The 20,779-nt window shown below is 30.8% G+C and overlaps 1 protein-coding gene across 4 annotated transcripts in view; it reads left to right on the forward strand.

Moving 5' to 3' along the window:
* Positions 1–1,952: 1,952 nt before the first annotated feature.
* The window catches only part of LOC100571391, a 193,280-nt gene continuing 174,453 nt past the window's right edge, over positions 1,953–20,779 (forward strand). For 3 of the 4 annotated variants that reach the window (XM_008187358.3, XM_029488292.1, XM_016806486.2), the window contains exon 1: positions 1,953–2,260. The gene's annotated coding sequence lies outside the window, so the exon portion shown is untranslated. Of the gene's footprint in view, positions 2,261–5,655; positions 5,801–20,779 lie in introns of all 4 variants that reach the window. The other variant, XM_029488291.1, reaches the window with a different exon arrangement.

A 20,779-nucleotide genomic window follows, 5' to 3' on the forward strand; every position in this document is an offset into this window, starting at 1 on the left:
AGATTTATATACGTCGATAGGGTTGAAATCGGACTATATCTGAGGTCTCGAAGTAACGATCAACCCCCACTGAATAAGCCCAGCAATAACATTTCTAACATATAGTCCCGATATTTACCAACTACCAAGCCGACCATGTGACATGTACATATCAGCTACCAGGGCCCAGGGGTGGCGAAGCTTTTTCTGGTCACATGCCAACATTAAATATTTTTAACATTTTAAAACTAAAGTTTTTAAAAACTTTACGTTCCTATAAACACTTATATCTCGGGATGGTGGGGTTTTCAAAAAATGCACAAACATTTTTTAATATCATATTGGTTTGACGTTTTTCGTTAGTTTAAAGCTTTTTATTCAAACACGAACAGAATAATTAGGTTCGTCCATCAATGTATATTATATTGTTCCTCCGTTTTGATCCGATTCGAACGCCCAAAATAGGGTGCCATTGGGCATAAACAGACACCGCAAAAACGTTTCGATCATACAGTCCGATGTTCACCAAGTCCACCATTCGACACGTAAAATTTCGTTTTATCCCATTACATATATTGTGCAGCAGCTGAATGTGTATACTATTTCCGATTTCGGGACACGCGACTACCGTCGCCACCACCACCACTGACTCGTCAGTGTACGGTAATGTATTTATCCAGCCACTTCAATTACCTACGCGTGACGGGTTATTAATACGTATTATTATTTAGTTGTAACTTGTAATGATAATCATCGTACGTGTTCATCGTCGTCGTCGACTCCGAATTCGCGAGACCTGCAGGTGGAGATTTGACGTACGTGTGATTTCAAAGTTTTCTCGTAGGACAACTAAATTATGCAACTGCGGAGGGAACGGCACAGTAAATTATTATTATTACTGTTGTTGTTATTCACACGGAGAAACCTTTGAAACGTGCGAGTGAGATTGTCAACGCGCGCACACACTCATATGAGTCCAAAACTACGTACCTAATTTATTATTTGTGAGGTTTATATTACACGTCATACACGTATTATATGATGATAATACACCTACTCAGCTCTTATCATACAACGACATGTATAATATAATATGTATAGATCGTTTTCAGTGGTTGGATGAGGTTACTGCGCACTGCCGCTACAATCGCATCGGTGAATTTTATTTACGCAAATGGAGACAAATATAATTTATGGACTATTTTTTCCCCTTCTTAGTTGGGAAAACAATAATGCCTATATAATACAAGCACTTTAAACCCCAAGCACTACAAATGTTCGATTTTTCAAATTTCTCAAAGCACGGAGCGAATATCGCATATAACCCGCGCGATATTATAATATATGTGTAGGTACCTAATTTCAGGATTTTGTCGTGACGTGTAAATGTAGATTGGTAAAATGTACGATAAACTTTTATTAATTTTATATTAGCGAGGAAATAAAATAAACTATTTTATTAGCTATAAAATGTTAATCTTCGTAAAAAAAAATAGTGTCCATAATAAATCAAAAATTGCGCCATTTTTACAATGGAAAATCGTAACGACTCGCTCGCGCCAAACGGCACACACTACATTGAAGAAAAAGCAAATAGCGACCACTGATTATTATTATTATTGAGGTTATATACCTTGTAGACGGCAGTTCACGAGTATTTGATGTATAGGCCACATGCGTATATGATATATATATAGGTATATATATATATATATATATTTAGAGACAGGGGGGTTTGAGGAGTTTTTGAGGGGGAGGAGAGAGACAGGCGGACACACACACATATTATGGGGTGGCGGTGATCGGGGAAAGACTGCAGCGCGGGGGATCAACCGTGAGGTCGGATCGGCGGGGGTGGCGGTGGGACTTTTGGCCGGGGGTGCGTGGCGTCGCGCTTGCGTCCCTCCGCCGCAGAATCTCACCGCGCGCGCCAGCCGCTTCCCGCACGCACCGACGTGGAGAGTCAGTCGTCCGGCGTCCTGCGCCGTGGGATATCTCGCGAGCGCACCACCGCTCGACAGCCGACTCCGAAGTCGCCGCCGCGGGTTCAGCAGCTGATACGCGTGTGTTCAAACTTCGCCGCCGCCACCGCCGCCGCACTCACCGCCGCGGACGACGTCAGAGAGAACGAACCGAACCGCAGTATATCGTTATCGTATATACGGCATATACCAATAGTGTTGGTCCGCATCGAACCGCATACCCGGTCGCAGATATTTGTGCAGTCCAATTACACGACACGCACGCACCCGCCGCCGTCGATTCCCGCGAGCATACCCAGGTATGATATAATAATAATTGTCATATGATATAACACGCGTTTTTGTCGCCGGCGAAACGGACCGAAAAATAATTTTCAAAAAAAATTCTACAGCAAGAGACAAAAATCCTATTCTGGCGCGCTCGTGTGCATTACCCCTCGACGGTCTTGTCGTCGTCGTCACCGAGGGTTGCTTTTAAAAACGCATTACGTGCGCTATAATTACGACGACGACGCTACGGCAGGTGCAGCCGGCAGGGTGGATGCGGCTAGAAAGACGGTGACTAATTGACACCCACGAGCTCGCGGGGTTTATAATATAATAATATTATTATTATTATTACTATTATCATCATTAAGTGCATTTCCAGGGGTTTATTTGTATTCCAACCGTTTTTTATTTTCGTTCTGAGCGAGGTTACGTTTTTTCGCTCCTTCGTCCGAGCCGGTTGCAATGTCAGTAAGAGTTTGGATTTTGCACCCGCGGGGGCTGCCCACCGTGGATTTTTGACACACGTGTGTTCCGAATTACCATACGTCGTTACGCTTAGCTATTTCACGACACCACAAAATAATTAATAGATAGATACGCGTTATTACTTTGATCACTTTCGATGTTGTGCCGTATTTGACGTCGGGGGGTTTTGCAATGATTTCCGTAGCGAAAAATGTACCTCCCACAGACCCATAAGTTGTCGTAGTTACCACCTACGGGCTACGAGTATATTGTCTACCTACACCACATATAATAATAATATTATAAATACGAAACGTGGTGCGCTTGTACAACAGCAACGATACGAGGGGGCGTACCACGTATGTATATCATACACTAGCTTGTATAGAATGAGATGGCTAGAGTCCAATTTTCTCGCTTCCGGAAATCGTTTTTGGGGTCGAAAAGTCGAATCGTATTATACGCCATCCTCGCCGGCGGAGGTGGCATTGGCCGAGTCGAAATACTTATAACAACGAGAGGCGGTACAGCGTTGAGCAGGTCGAAACTTTTGTACAATTATATTATAGGTACACAATGTCATTTATAGTTATGATGTTACGTAAAGATGATTTTTCCATGTGCATGATAATATTGTGATGATGATGATTATAATGATAAAACTAAGGCGTATTCGTCGTACCTATATTAATATTATGTTTTTGGCGTCTCGTTACCAGTCACGTGGGCGGATAATAACAATATACGCATTGTATTATATTATTATACATCGCCATATACGTTTATGTTATCGAGAGATTTTCTTGTCACCTCTGTAGTTGTAACGTTCAAATGTTGTACATTTTTCTCACGTCGTTTACTCGCCTCATGACTTACTCTCAATAGGTTCGACGGAGTGGTCGCCGCCCATAACTAGTTTTGGCCTGATTTTTAAGCGAAATCGAGTATTTAATTTTTAATCAAGCGTGTTACCAATTTATAGTGGTATGAACAATATTATATTGTTTATTAATAATATGCTCTACTGTACGTGGTTTTTCCCATGCCTCGTGAAAACATACTGACAGGAACGGTCGGAAAATTCGACTTTAACGCGTTGTATAACTAAAAATTATAAATATTATCATTATGTTCACAAAATAATATGAAGTGAAAATATTTAATAAATACAATACTAATTAAAACTATGATCATAAAATATTTCCGATGTAATAGTTTTGGGTTTTTAGTAAATTTTCAATATATTCACTCAAATCATATTGTATTTCAATTTATAGTCATTAATTTAATATTATAAATGTGATTTTGAAAAAAAAATTATTGTTTTACATAATTGTTTGAGGAGATATTAGTAGGTTGAGGATTTTCATTTTACTTTTTTACTGAGAATATCATAAATTTATGATAATATGCATTTACATAATTTTGAATCAAAATATTACACTCGTTCACGTAATAAATATGCTTCGTTTTTAACTATAATGCACCATAATCTTAAAATATCGTTCATTTATATTGGTAGATATGCTATAATAAATTATATTTCAAACACTTTTATGAATGTTAATTAGGTGTTTAAATGAAATACTAATTTTGATTATTTTTATAATAATACTTTTCGTCGAAAACATAATATAAAACTTTTTTTGCAAACTCAATAAACCTAAAGTGTAAAAATGTATTATAATATACAGTTGTAAGTAAAGTGCAAAAATAAAACACGTTAAGTCACAAAATACTGCAGATTTCGTTGTTCTTTCTTCTCCATAAAAATAAGTATTTTGCTGATCGATAAAAGTCAATAATTTAATAATATTGATAATTTTGCTTATTTACATTTCCTAATGACGTTTATTCGTATATTCCTATGTTATATATTAAAATATATAAATATATACATATTATAAAAATGGTATGAATTTACATCACATCATGATATTTTTAGAGTATTTAATTCAATAATTGTGTACCTAAATTACTTTAATTATTTTCACAATTATTTTAAAACATTTGAAAAAGTATAGGTACTTACCAATACTTAATCATTAGTTTTTTGATAGGTTCTATAACTTAAGCTCTAAAAGATTTACGTTAAAGTAAAATACTTTCTAAAGCTGTAAGATGATATCTGCGGAGTATGAAAAACAAATTACCCACGAACGTATAATGTTTTTCACAAAACCAGATAAATACACAAAAAACATTATTATTGTTTTTATTTTTACAAAGTTCTTGTGGGAATTGACTTTTTAAAGTAATAAGAGGCGAATAATTTTTTTTTAATTTCATCACGGAAATATCAAAATTTGCATCTTATTTTTATGTACAATTTCATGCCTTAAATACACACCTTGGTTGTTATTTTACGGAAAATCCATTATCCTTTCCCCAAAATATACCTACTTATAACTTATATACAGTTTACATACAAATTCATAATATACATATATTACGCAAGTGTGCAGACTTAAAGGTTTTATTTCAAATAAAGCATTCTGAAAACTTTTCAAGTATGTATTTGGAATACTTTTATAGTGTCAAAATAAAATGTTTTATTATAATATTTAATATGATGTCATATTTATTGTTGTGTTATAAATCATAAGTCATCACAGCAATGTTATGAAAAATACAATTTCAATATATTATTTTATCATTGGCAATAATTTCCAATTTTTTCGAAGACAATAATATGGTATCATTTTTTTAATATTTAAAACAAAAAATATTCTGAAAGTATCTTAAATACTTTTATACTATCTTATGACGTGTTCGAGTATTTTTTCCAAATACTTTTTTTTTATCTCAAGTCGGCAAGTATGGGATATTTGAATGATTTTAATATTGAAATCAACATAATAATATTTGTCTCTTTATAAACAGTCCTATAAACGTAATAAGTATTGTGTTTTAAACTATAATATTATGTTCTTTATTTAAATATATTTTTTTTTTATAGTATATTTTTCAAATTGATTTTGTTGTGGCACAACTGAAAGAAAAAATTCATTTGACGTCTAACGAACAATACAGCTCAGGAGGTGCATTATACGTCACTGAATTAGTGATTGTTTAGATTTGACTTGGTAACCTAAGTTTTGAAGGTAGTAATAATTATCAAGTAAATACTTTTTTCAATTTTTTTTAATCTAGTTCTCTTCTATTAGTTTCACAATTTTCGTATTTTTCTTTTTTTTTAAATAATAAATATGTCGTTTTTCTTTTAACGTATATTATAGTAGAGGAAAGTTTTTCTTGCAATTTAGTAATATTATGCTACATTAGTTAGAATTTTTTTGCCTTTTGACAAACACATATTATAATCAACATGGCTCAAGTCACGTTAACTTGGACAATTAAATACGGTAGTCATAAATTATTTAAATTTAATTATTATTCTATACTTTGCCACCGTACTTCATAAGCCAATTAATTTGTTGATAATTTATACAATGGAAATATTAACACCAATAACTTATTTAGTTACGCACTCGTTGTTATTATGTTGCATTTTCTATGCTTCTTTTTTTTTTTTAATAAAACATTTTTAAGTGTGATGGTTATCGCAGTACATTCTGTTCCATAGCAGCGTGTGAATTATACCTAGAAGTGGCCAAATAAACAAACTAAATATGTAGGATCAGAAAACCCTGTATCCAGGCCAGCTTATAAAAGGATTTATATTATGAAGTATATGATACTCGGTTAATTTATATAGTTAAGTTCCCTTAGCTATAATATGTATCATAATACTAATCTGTTTACAAAACGTTAATATTATATGAAAAAGAAGGATTTAAAATTATCTTACTGCTGGGAACAAACAAGTTTTATTTTAAAATGTTTTCAATTTTATTCAAAATAGATTTAAAATTATTTCGGAAACAATATTAATAATGGCTTAGTGTTTATAAAATATATTTATACATATCTACACAAACATGAACTAATAAACACATAAACATTACAATTATATAAAATATAAGATAATCTTTAAATAATATTAAAGTTAAGTTGACAATTAAAAACGTTTTGTGTTTTTAATATTATTAATTATTATGTATCTTTGAAACACGTATTTTTTATTAATTATTAATCATAATTTTACTGTTAATAATATTATTCTGCGAGTAAAAAAATAAACATTATACATAAATTAGATTGATATCTATATACGTTTAGTGGCTATATGGATTATTGTAAGTATTAGATATTATCTTATTGATCAAATTAGTATATGTAATGACAATTTTTCATATTATAGTATCACGTGAAATAAATAATAATACACAAAGATTATGTTAGTTAAAAACTATTAATTACATTTTTTAAATGTCGGTAAACGATGGTTTTAATATTTTACGGGCTTTAAATTAAAATGCATATAATACTATTATATAAGTGAAAGGCCAACTATTAAATATCGATTACAAGACAATTAGTTATTAACGTATTTATAATGAATTACGATGTTTATTGTATATAAATTAAAACAATCGTTTTTTACTATTATATTATATTGATTCAATGATTCATGATTACATGTCAAAGACGCGTGTTGTATTTAAGCTCTTATGTATTATTTAATTAAATTTTATGATTAAAAGGTAGATCTAAATGAATATTTGGATACTATATCTGAATCAGTCGAAAAACTTTGCTTGAGAAAAAATTAAAATTTTAATTTTTTTTATAAGATTTTATCATGTTTCATATCTTTTAGATTCATCTTAATAGCTTTAAGTTTCCATCTTAAGTTGGTTTTATTTTATCTTTACATTTCGTATTATTATTTCAAAATCAACGACCGTGGCTAATTTAACAAGCACAGTTTTGAAATACGTATAATTATTATAAGAGTTTTTGGTCACTGAATTTAGGTAGGTATATGATAAATGTTTTGTTAAATAAAAGGTTTGCCAATATGGAAATTAAAGGCTTGATTTATTAAATGGTTTACCTTTTAATCATATATTTTGAATCTTTTACGATTTTAGTTAAATTTTAATTGTATTAATTAATTATTTTAAATACGAATACTAATCTTTTTTTTACACGACACTTCGGAAACTACTTCGAAAACATTTATGTTTACGTAAATAAATCGCAATACGTTACTGATTAGAGTAAAATTTACATGTATAATTTTTAGTTGAGTATTATGAGTATATTCTTATTCGGATGAATAAACTATATGTACTATGTAGGATGCATATTATTATTATTATTATTATTTTATTACTTATAATAACAATCGGTTAGAAGTGTCAGGTGGTTACACCTGTTGTCCTAATTATTTGGAGTTCAAAATTGTATAGTAAACTACATTGTGATCAATAGTCAATTACAACCGTCACAATAGTTCTCTACGTTAACTGTTATTACCTAAGTTTAATGGGAACGAAGGAAAAGCGCAGAATTGGTTTCGTTTATATATTATGCGCCTCGTTCAGATTACTATCAGTAAGTCACATATTCAGCATTCTCATCTATCTTCGGTTGGTCTTGGTTGGTCCACATAATTGAAATTCATAAACATTTGTTTAGTACATAAATTATTCAGTGATAATGAAATAGCGTTGCACTGTTACAGATAATGTATTACGATGAAATGTATTAATTTAACATGGTTTATATTATTTCAAGTGATTGGGATTCATGATTATAGTTTGTTGATTTAATATAGGTAATTATTAAAACGGAAAAATCGCTTGGCCGGAAAATGCAATTGAGCTTATATATCACCTTGAAAAAAGCGATATGTCCGATGATGTACGGTATAGTGGACAAAAAAATACCTACCAATAACTAAATCCAAATACTGCGCATTGTATACTTGTATAATTAACCAATGTATTTCGCATATGTATATTGGCCACAATGCTTAAATATATAATAATAAATTATAGAGTTAAACTTCCGTTCGTTTAAAATAATATATAATGTTAACGATATATTTTATTGGAATGTTTGTATATTTTTCTCTAGGAAATGTTGTACGAAAGTACCTCTATATAGGTACACTCTAATGAAAAATAAATATTATTAATTGTTATTACAGAAATATTATTTATATTTACTAACAATAAAGCATTGTTCTATTATACGAACGGACAGGAATAATATAATATTTAGTAAAACAAAAATAAAACATGTCCATAACATAACATTATAATCTACATTTTGCAATCGATCAGATTCACATAAGTTGTAAAAAAATTTAAATAAATCATTTTCAAGCTATAGTTATAGGTATAATAAAATTGTATGATTTGGACACACGTAGACATTTATTAATTTATTGTACACATCACCACTTATGCGGTTTAAATAAAAAAAATGGTTTTACATGGATCATTTATAATAGATGATACACGAAGTATGGATATTACTATTTATATACATTTATTGTGTAGTTGAAATAATTTATGTTTTGTTAAAATCATGTTCATCTCACATCTTCCTTTCGGCCGTATATGATTATCGAACGGTTATAATATATAATGGCGTTGCACACATATTATAATGTGTTGTGTAGTTTGTATTTTATAAAGAATTTTTTCAAGATGTACGTAATGCATACAATAATTCAGATAAAAGCTGAACAATATAATGCACTCTCGAAAATAACGGCATCCATTAAACATTTAAAAGTCACCATCGCCAGCCTTGGCAATTTATAAGTCGAGAGAGTTAAAAACTGTACAGTGGTTTCAAGCACAGTTGATGGGCAAGTTTTGAAAGTTTGATCTCGTTTTACCATTTTAACCATTGATTTCTTTTTTTTGTTTATCTAAATTCTATGGTAAGAGGCGTGTTTGCTAATGGTACGCGTATTAATCACAAACAAATTACTAAACCTGCGATACTTCAGAACAGTAGTAAAAGAAGTAGTAGTTTTTTGTTTCGTCTTTGAATTGCTGGACCTGGGAGAAAACTGTTTTTGCTTTGCTACCTTTTTACATCGAGATCCTTGGTGGTGACGAAGAAGAGAGCTTATGGTGGTCATCAAGGCGGAGCTGAAACCGGAGATAGCTGCAGTTACCTAGCGAACTGTACAAGGGTAAGTCAGTAAGTAGGAATTCATCGGAAAATATATAATACTCAGAATAGAGTACAAGAAGAGAAAAAAAGTAACGCCAGAGAGGTTAACAGTAAATATTATATACGAATATATTATTAGCAGAAACGGGAAAAACCTAAATGTTTATATTGTAAATAACGTTAAGTATTTGCAGTGGCGTACATACGGGGGGAGGGGGGGGATCAAACCCCCTCAGGACCAAAAAAAAATTGTGATATTATTGATGAATTTCTTATTATTAATCAATAATCATCCGTGTATACACAAACATACGTCATAATAATATGACTATTGAGTATAACACTATATACTTACCAACAACGAAAAAAGATTTCATAACGAAATTATGGGTGCCGTATATCAATCAAAATATACATTTGATCGTACACAGTCAGTTAGTAGCGTGCGGACATAAATACATCTTAATATTGTCATTATCTCGACCGACTCGATCGGAAAACGGAGAAAAAAACCGATTATGTTATAATCATTGAATTTCGCGTGAACAACAATATACGGTGAAATAGATTCTATTTTTATAGCAGTATCGTAAATGACCATGTTAAACATTTTCGTTAAATAATATTATGAAATTTTCGTTCATTCTGTTCTATTCTGTATTTCTGCCGTTTGAAAATGAATTAATGTTGTAATTAATTTTAATAGGGAAGACTTAATGGTCTAGCTATGCTCTCGATCAACAAAAACAATTCAATTACTCCTGATGAAGTGCTGGTTGAACTATCCAATAAAAAAATGATACTACAATTTTTATTATAAATAAATAATTATATAATATATATAATATTCTGTACATACTATGTGCATATTAAATAGTATTTAACTGCCATGACTTATGTAAATCTTTGTATTTGTTTTGTTATTTTGCCTATTAATATTTATACGTGTAATGTGTTTGATTGTTAGGAAAATGGGTAGTTTTAAAGAGAAGGTTTTAGTGTCGGTTATTTTTTTTGAACCCCTCTCCCCCCCCCCCCCCAGAGCAAATTTGAATGTACGCCACTGAGTATTTGTCACCGTGGCGCCTGGGCGATGTCCAAAAACGTATGTCATATAACCATATCAGTGTTAAGCATAATATGTGATAAGATGTTTTTCTTTTCTTAGAACATAATAAACGATGCCTCTACGGGGTAAAGACTGCCCGAAAAGAGAAAGGGCCCCCCCGTGGTTGCGATTTAAACATACAAAATAAAAATCTAGTAGTATAGTAGCAGTGATAGAAGTAGTAGTTCTAGTAGTAATAAATAATATTAGAATAGTAGAAGTAGCTGTATAAGCTGGGTCATGCTCACCGTGGGAGGGAGGGGGGTGAAGGTGTCATATCACCCTTTGGGATATTTTTGTCTTGGTATATGATAAAGCAATGAAAGTTTATTTACCACTATATAACGCGTGATCTGAAAATTGTCAAAAATTCAAATTCCCCCTTTCAAAAAATCTGAACACGCCACTGAATCGTAATCTTTCCCCGGGCCAACTGCGATTCATGATAAAAATAAATAATAATAAAAGAAGTCTGACTTGGCGTATTATAGGTACCTAATATATAATATAATAAAATATATTATAGTCAATTAATATCGGCCGGGGCGGAGTTTTCCGACGCTTTCCATATTCGCGGGATATTCGCACATAGCTGAAATAGTATCTATATTAGACGGTGGTATATAGTGGTAGCAAAAATAATAGTTACATCGGTGAACATTCCATTAATAATAATTACTTTTGCCTTGTCATTGTTTTCATTTAACCAGAAGAGTGCTAAAATATTCACTTTCAACCCTGTCGGCGTACGTTATATTATGCAATCGTATGATTATAATGTATACTCCGTGCCACAGTATACTGCTGCCGTGTACCCCATTGTTTATATATACCTACCGTATTATATTATTTATATTACACACCGATAAACACATGGGTAATAAAGGCGAAACGAATCACAATTCCTTCATCACCACCACCACCACCACCACCGCCCCCTGCCGCCCGAGACGCCTTAAAATATTTTGATAACTGCATAGCTAATTAAACACGAAATATACGTTGCCAAAATTAATTACTTATATGGAACCCGTGTTACCACAGAGGTTAAACAATCGTAATAATATGTTTTGGCTGAAACAAAATGTTATTCCTATATATTACCATTCACAATAATAATTTTTGACTGTCGAGATTTATTTAGTTATTATTACAGTTTTGTATGTAACGATGCTATTCCGAATAGGTACCTATATTGTTGCGGTATATATTAACATTGTTACTCATCAGTTACAACTCAGTTATATCATTATCACGGACAAAAATAAGTTATTTGTATCCGTTATTGTTACAATATACCGTTATAGTCGTAGTCATATTTACCATTTATAACACAAAACCAACCTTTATATTTATTTATTTATTATTTATAGAATTAACTCATCAATAATTTCATGTGGCATAATTTTGTTATTCCTGTGACACGACAATTGCAGGCGATCGGCCTATATATTCTTACCCGTAACTCCGTAAGATTTCGTTTGGAGAACTATCCTACTTTAGGCTATAGCCATTATAATTATGGAACCTATGATAATATTGTGCGTATAATATAATAATAATTGTGTGCATATATTATCATTTAGAATATTCCATGTTTATTTTCACAGAACCAACATTGAGCATTTGAGCATCATCAATTATTATTGTAATTTGACATTTGTCTTTGCTCTTCGTCATAGTATATTTGAATGCCATCTACTTCAGACCTCAGACTCGAGTATTTTTAGCATTATAAAAATACCCATCTACGTACAAATATTTTCTTGGAATGCAAACAATTATTTTCAATAAAAGGTCAAGTCCTCTATATCGCCACTACCTCTTCCCTTCCAACATCCAGTAAATACGAAAATGATCGGCTGGGTTTTATAGTGATAACATTTATGAAATCAGGTAAATTTGTTGGTTGAAATTGTATTATCTTATAATTATTAACAATAATGATACTATGGGTGTCTAAAAACCCATATTGTGTTCACCAAATTAGTAGCCAAAGAAGAGGTTTTCGGAGTTGGGAGGGTCCTCAGCATTATAATATTATTAATATATAAGTATTGCATTTAGATGTTTATAACCATTATTGGTATTTGGTACCTATAGGCTATAGGCCTATAATAAGTATAGGTAATAGGTATATAATAACTATTATGTAATATTATTATTATTTTTTTTTTTTATTAAAGAAATAAAAACTTCGGTAGCTGTGGGACATTGGTCTGGCAAAATTAAATAATTGTTATATTAATAAATTAGATACATGCATGTACACTGTTTCACCTAATGTATACAATTAATTTTCTGTTTTACAAAATGGATTTTTTAAGATATTGAATTACTTAAATTAATATGAATAGCGTTTGGATTTGCAGGACTAAGAATTTATAATATTCTTAAATATTCTTAATACGACTTACATTGACACCAAACGAAATGCACGCGTATCACATTCGTTTAAGTACTTTTTAAGAGGGACGTCCTGCTGCCGGATTGGGGACCCAGACGCCACAGGAGGCGCCACTTTGCCGAGTAAATCATGTTTACTCGCACAGTACTTATAGGACCTATACTATAGGTACCACCGATATATGGAAGTCAATACGTACATTGCACTATAATATTAAATATAATATAAAGGAGACAACTCGCGAACGTTTTACCGTGTAGGTGTACGAGATCGACACGAATTTACGCAGGAAAAGAACAAAAAATTAATATCGTTCCGATTCGCGGGGACGGCTCCTCCTGCGGACGTGTTATCCGAACTCGACATGGCACCCCATAATTGTATATAACATTATATAGGTACAGTCGATTCACGATAACTCGAATTTGAAGGGAGATAAAAAAAATGCTTCGGGATATTTTATGTGTAATCGAGATACCCAACTCGAATTTAACTTAACCTCAATGGATGGAGTAAAAAAAATGAAACGAGTTGTCAAATTGTTCGTGTTATTGAAATTCGAGTTATCGCGACTAGACTGTAATACACGTAAGTATTTTATATTACTGTCGCCGTATTGTTGAATACGACTATTACACGATTAAACGATCGGAGATCCAGCCGCATAGGTATACTTAGATAGTTAGGTACCGCCAATATGGAAGTCAATACGTACATCCGACTGTTGCAATAATGTAAAAAGGAGACGACTCGCGCACACAGGCAGGTGACAGGTGTACGAGAACAACTTTCGCAGGAAATTTACGAAAAAGTAATATCGTTCCGACTCGCGGGGACGGCCCCTCCTGCGGACGTGTTATCCGAACTCGATGCGGCGCCCCGTTGTTTTATATAATATACATAATTTATAATATTACGGTCACTGTATGTCTGCTGCAGTATAATGAAATGTAAACAATATAGGGGTTGTCGGATATTTGCTTTTAATTAACCCTTCCCGGAACAAAGGGATCCCTGACACGGTTTAAGTTATTGGACTTTTGGTGTTTGGGTTTTTTTTTATTGTTTTTTTTTTTTCTATTTCGTTCTCTATCTCTCTCTCTCTCCCGTCTCGTTTGTAAACACGACGGTCAGCTACCGGTGAATATTGCATATATATATAATATATCGATAGGTACACAATAACTCAACGGATTGCCAGTAAACGGATACATATTATATATAATGACCTATTCCTATGTAGGGTACCTATACTCCCTTTTAAATATTATCGAAAGGACGATCGAACGCGGCGAAAAATGCCGTCTGACCTAACCGTCAAACGGAAAAAAAAAACGAAATAGAGCGTGCTCTTATGATACGGCCGATTAAAGTCGGAAGACGAATCGATCGTCAAAGTGAACTGCAGTAGGTGCTACACACAATATTATGCCTCAACCTCGGATTTCCAGTGAACGGATATTGCAATTACCGCTATTGCTCGTAAGTCGTAGTAGACAGGTAAACGTACGCAACTTTAAATAATATAATATCGACACGGAGATTGAGGCGAAAAATGTCCAAACGGCAAATATAAAAAATCAAATAAGGTAGAGTTCTCGTGATACGGCCGATTAAAGTTGGAATACGCATCGATCGGCAAAGTGAGCAGTATAGGCGCAGCTGGTGTGTAATAATATGTCAAGAAATTTCAGCTCTTTAAAACTTTTAATATCAACGAAAAGACGACAACTTAACTTTTCACTGCTCTATGTATGTCGCATAAATTATCAATGGGGATTTATTAGTTTGCGTTTTGTTTTAAATTTCTTTTTCAGTATTATGGACAAAAAAAAAACTTACTCCCGCCACACGTCGTCTGTATAATTTACCCACTTTTCCATCGATGTATATTATGGAAACGTGCGTTGATGTAACTTTGTGTTTCTATATTTTATTAAAATATGAGTACGCTATAATATCTTCTTCTTACACTAAATTAGAACTGTATACTTTGTACTCGGTGCAATTATAATATATTATGTTTTCATATTTTAAGTTTTTCTAATAATATGCGATTTAATTTGTGTAATAAATTAGTTACGTGGAATTATTCTTAATTTAAACATTTATTTATTTTAGTATTTTAAGTAACAATATTTGACCTACGACCTATTTATTATTTATATATTATTATTTTATACGATAGCTTAGTGCAAAATAATAAATAAAATACTATTATGATCAATTCGAAATCCAACAGATAATATCGTAAATTGTCAAAAAATAAACTTATTGGTTATTATATAATATTGTAATAGTATATTACAAATATGAAAACTAGCTGTACGTAACAATCAAAATATATATAATATATGTATTTTATGATTTATGTTGAAGTTTAAAAACAAATCGAATTTATAGAGTATTATTTATGTACGATTTAAATTGAAATAAGTTCATATACAATAAACAAAAACCGGATGTTCGACTTTTGTCTTGATTCTTTTTAATAGTACCTACATGTATAGATCATAGTCACATTCGAAAAATGATCCTAAATGGACCCTGTAAAAGTGCATTTGCGGGCTTTGTTTCAAAACTTCGTATATTATATGCATTATTTCCAACGTTTTATACGTTGTCGGTAGTTTTTTTTTTTTGTGCATACTGAAACTGTTGATAAAATAAAAAAATGACCTAAAAAGTGTTCAAAGAAAAAGAAAGTAAGTTAAACATCACTCTAAAACCAATACATTACTCACTTTACATAGAATCTAAAATACACGAGTAGGTAGTGAAACTTTCAGACATGTGCAATATGCGAGTGTTTCCTGAAATATTATTAAGTTGATATTACCCATATGTGTAATATTAGGCACCGGTCTGGGTTGTCGTTATAATACATTTGAATATTATTGGTCTTATGTTCTATAATAATAAATAAGCCAAATCAATTATATTGAACTTTAACGGGACTGATTTAGTACAAAAAATAATTGTTTATGATAATATTTAAAATATTTGAAATATAATGTAATGGCTTCGTAAAACGCAAGTATTGAATAACAATTTAATAACTATTTGAATTCTTATACATCTACTAAGTACAATATATTAGTTTAATAACGGTATATAGGTACCTTCTAAAATATCATAACACGCTATTATTCATTGATAATGATAAATAACTGGACAGCGTATAATTAAAGTGTATCAAATTTTTCTTTAATGAATGTACTGAGTAACTACTTACCATTTCGGCATAAAATATGAATAAAGATACCTATAATAATACATTTATTTAAGGAAATGAAAATTCCATTTTACATAATATGAATAATAAATAACAGATTTATAGGCATAATATATTTGGTTTCACAGGTTTATAATTTGACTAACACAACATTTCAACATAATAAGATAATGATTTGTTTTTGTAATGTAATTGTCAAGCTATCATAGTTATACTAGTGGCTTTAAATAAAAAAAAAAAAAGATAATGATTAATCATAATGGTAATGACAACAACAATAATAATAAAGGTAATAAGAAATAGATTTTAGAATTAACCTATATATATTATACATTATACGATAGTTTACTTACATACAGAAATGTACCTACATTGGATGGTCTGAGAATTTTTTTTATAGATCTATACAATTTTAATTAAATAGTGAACTAACAAATTTAACACATTTTTGGATAGGTAATCATTGATTGACGACTGGTGATAATCAAGAAAGTATTTGGGATTTTACTCTCTCAAAAATTCAGCAAGCTCCCTTAAAAACTAAACGCCTGCAACAGCACCGATATAATATATAAAAAAAACCAATACTCGGTTGACTTAGTTGCAAATTTGAGGAACAATGAGAGAACTTTTTTTAGCCACAACATTAGTTTAAAGACATATTACTTGGTTATGTACTTTAGCACTTATGTGTAGAGCGTAGACTGAAAGCACAACTATCAACTTTCGTTAAATTACATTTCAAATTAAATCAAATCACAATCCATGTTTAGGTGATTCGTGTTTGTCACTGAGAAGTAAAGATAACTATATAATATTATAATACTACACAATATTACCACATTTACTCTCACCGCCAGCCGATCGTATTCAATCTGGCTGTTAATCAAATTATTACTGAGTGAATACACATGATTTGTATTTTAGGAATATACGATTGTCATAACCAGCATAAGTAACTATATGCCTGTATGTGAGACAGGTTGATCTATGTTAAACAATATAGTATTATATCACAATAAATATTATACATCATTTAATATATATACAGTAAACATCTGTATTTATCGGGATATAGAAATATTTAAAAGAAAATATCTTTTTTTTTTTATATTTGTGGACTTGTGGTGTACAGTATTAAGATAAAAAGTGTCATTAGACAGATAGGGCTGTCTTTTTTATTTTAACCCGTTTAGCCTGTCAATCCATTTTCCAAAGTGACTGTTTTGCTATCGATCAAACGGAGAATCTGAAGATAAAAAAAAAGACTTGAAGCTTTTTCTATGGAAATCGACATAAGACGATGATTGATGACTCGTTTTCACAAGACAACTAGTTAGTCCCTAACTTTTCCTCTCCTTTTTACCTTGCATATAGTTAAATTTATAGGGCAGTTATTAAAAATTGATTTCCGAAATTAAATTATACTTTGGTAAACTCTAAAATGTATTTTTTAATATTATAAATAATAACAATTTTTATTCATTTAAGACTGTATGTTATTTATTTTGTTTTAATAATGTATATTCTTGATACTGTCATAATAATAATATGATGTTGGCTGACTTCGATTTATTTCATTTTTAATTTAATTTGTGTAAGGTTGTATGTAATTATAAATAAATTAGGGTTGTTTTTTTAATTATAAAAAAACGTTTGTGCTGACAGGTGGATTATGTAACGAGTGAGATGGGTTTACTCCAGAATTTTCTATTTCCATACAACTTTTATTTTATTTTACTTTTAATGCTATTTATGTTGTAAAACAACAACATTTTTGGTTCACGTTTTATATTTTACTCCTCTATAGGTTGAAATGTAGCAAAATATTATGTTGCAGTAAGAAGTATTTAAAACGTATCTATCTCATCTTGATTTTTAGCAAAATGGGAAAAAAACTTCATTGTCCGTGATGCACAATATGCACAATGCACATTGTACATTATTTTGCACTTTGCAGTAATATGCTCAAATTCGATTCGGAGTAGATTTCACAGGTTAAGTCTCTCCAAATAACTACTCACTAGTTACTAATACTGGTATCTTGAGATTTATATATTTGTATAAAATTTACATATTATATTATAAAAACCGAAGTTATACAATGACGTTGAATCTATTTAATAAAACGCAATAAAGTGTTTTACACATAGCACGACTCCGTGATTTTTCACCCAGGTAGGTAGTACTATTGTCCGTTTGTAAAAATGTAGGAAACCTTTTGTAACAATATTATTATACAACACACATTTTTTATTACGATTTATATAGTACTGTGTGTGCAGTGCAGTATTTTATTATAAATTTAAATTAATTCTATTGTCAAAAGTATCGAGTCGAATGATTAAATTATTGAAAAAAAAACCAATTTAATTGTATATACTCTTTTTTAAACAATTATCAGCTGCTTTTATTTATAATTTAGGTTTTTTTTTTCATTTATATTTGCATTGCATAGTAGTTAGTTTTCATTATTTATCTTTACTTTGATATTTCAGAAGAAAAATATAATTAAAAAAAGTCAGCAGCCGTCCCGTTTTATGAACGATAAGGGTTGTCGGTTTCTGTTGAGATTTTTGTTACTAATCGTTGCTGTTTTTCTTCTTTAGCCACCACGTCATCTTGAACTTTATTTGTTATGGTTAGTAATTTATTTTACGTTGAATTCATCCCGGTCTTTGAGATAATTAATTGGAGTTACGATTCCTAAGTTTAAAGTGTGCCGTTTCCGTGAATAAATGCATTTAATATTTATAAGGAATAATGTTTGAAAATTGAAGATTTACTGCTCCTCAAACACTCGACATTTCGTTCGTCATGCACAATAATGTTATATCGTTCAGGGTCGCAAAAATAATTTTAAATTTAAATGTAATGTATCTGTAGAAAATATTTGATCTGCAGAGTAGGTCGGGGCAAACAAATGAACTAAAATTATAGATGGTGGTACATATTATGAACTATGATGGAATATTATTACGTCTCTTTTTCAGGGTTTGTTTTCCAATTTCGCCAATCGAAGGATACCATCCGACTTAAGGAAAATTCGGTTATTTACAATGATTACAATTCAATTTGCATTCTTATACGCCATTTGATGTAAGACAATCCAATTAATAAAAATAATTAAGGACTACGCATATTACTTGAGCTTGGTCAAAATACAACAAGAATATAATGTTTCTCGCTCAATTTACTTGTCGTAGAATATAAACTGTACGTACCTATAGGATATAAATATATAATACGTTCATGTAATTGTTACGTTTCGGTACATTTTCTTTACAAAATGTAATACGACATTTAATTAGAAACGTTTTGTCCATTTATTAAATGTTCGAAAATATCGTAAAAAAAATATATAAATGTTTTCAATTCAAAGAATAAAATAAGTACCAGTGAATTACTAATTGAAACACAAACCAACTCTTAATTTACTCTTTTAAAGAAATCAAGTCTTTGTTTGTTCGCACAGGGAAAATGTCAAAAATGTTTTCTTAATGTTATATAATAACTAAATATAAAATATATTGTATATAAAAAAAAACTTTACTTTATTCCAAATTACATATTTTTTTTTTGTTGTAACTTGAATTGTCATAAATGTCAGTATACAGTTGTTCGTTGTTACAAAATATGACGCAGTAGTGAAATCATTGCATGGTGTACCTATTATAATATATTTCTATGATATCTTCCAACGTGTGAAAGCCGAAAAGGTTGAGAAAAAAATACATGTCATAATCATAATGTATAGTTGAGTAAAATACAATGAATCACTATTATATCTTTAATACACAGGATGATTCACCAAGCATGCTCACCACCATTTTTTTTTTTACAAATTCTGGTTTTTGGAATTTTCAACTGTGCACAATTTGTTGAAGGTTTTTTTTATGGCATTTAATTATTGCCTTGTAGCGATACCTACTTCTTTTCTTCAAATAAAAATCACCTCCTTTTCCTGTAAACTATTAATAAGTTCTTTGAACATTGATTTAATGTATCTAAATCGAATTTTGAACTATTGTAGTTGTTGAGCTGCTTAACTTGGTTCACTTAGGAAATAGGTCCAAGGTATTAGTTTTGAAAGATGTGGTTATACAATAATTTGAAAATTATAGGTATTTTAATTAATCTATCAACATTTTATAATGTACAAAAATAGTCTGAGAATAATAAATACTAGATCTAATTTTACATGTATATATTTATTTATAATTATAATGCTATTTTCACGGGCTATAATATTATCCTTAGTATATTATACATTTTAATAATTCAGAAAT

The sequence above is a fragment of the Acyrthosiphon pisum genome, chromosome A1 (assembly GCF_005508785.2).
Source record: "Acyrthosiphon pisum isolate AL4f chromosome A1, pea_aphid_22Mar2018_4r6ur, whole genome shotgun sequence".
NCBI lineage: Eukaryota > Metazoa > Arthropoda > Insecta > Hemiptera > Aphididae > Acyrthosiphon > Acyrthosiphon pisum.